The 719-nt window shown below is 41.4% G+C and overlaps 1 non-coding gene across 1 annotated transcript; it reads left to right on the top strand.

The window, feature by feature from the left end:
* Window positions 1–661: 661 nt before the first annotated feature.
* On the top strand, window positions 662–719 carry LOC148824496 (U7 small nuclear RNA). The gene has a single exon (XR_016093266.1). It is a non-coding gene; the product is annotated as a U7 small nuclear RNA (small nuclear RNA).

Raw genomic sequence — 719 nt, 5'->3', positions numbered from 1 at the left:
CACACACTCACACACTCACACACACACACACACACACACACACACACACACACACACACACACACACACACACACACACACACACACACACACACACATCCCATCCAGGGTGTATCCTGTGTGGTGTCTCCGGGGGAGAGTTTATGTAAATGACGATAGTACTCGCACCACACTTTAGTATTTTCAGTGTTTCATTCCTGAAATACCGGTTAGAGATGACCCTTCCCCGGGTCCTCTTACACAAGGTTTACAAGTTATCCGTTGAACTACATTCTCATAGGTGTGGTCACATTCCAGGTCATTTGTTTACGTTTTTGTTTCTTGTTAGATGAAATGTGCTAATATGTAACCTAACTCCAGTGTGAATAACTAGAAGAGGGGAGCAGCTCCATTCCAGACCAAGGGAGCTTTGAGATTGGCTGGGCCAGATCTCTCATTTGCATATCTGATTTGGAAATATAACACTAAACCCCCTTCTTGCATGGATTTAACTTGCACCCAAGAGTCCCCTACTGAGTATTGCTACTCATTTTTTTATGATAAGTGGTGATTACCAGTTGACAGGTTTTATTTGTTGAATTATAAATAGTTTTGTATTATCATCCTGAATGGCCTGTACTCAAGGTTTGGTAGGGTATGTGTTTTCATTTCATTTACCAAATGGAATTTTTGCTCTTTTAGTATTTGTCTAGAAGGCTTTCTGAAGTCAGGAAGCCCAT

The sequence above is a fragment of the Atractosteus spatula genome, chromosome 10, assembly GCF_055471065.1.
Source record: "Atractosteus spatula isolate fAtrSpa1 chromosome 10, fAtrSpa1.hap1, whole genome shotgun sequence".
Taxonomy (NCBI): domain Eukaryota; kingdom Metazoa; phylum Chordata; class Actinopteri; order Semionotiformes; family Lepisosteidae; genus Atractosteus; species Atractosteus spatula.
Note: the sequence above shows the minus strand (reverse complement) of the source record. Positions and strands in the feature narration are given on the sequence as shown.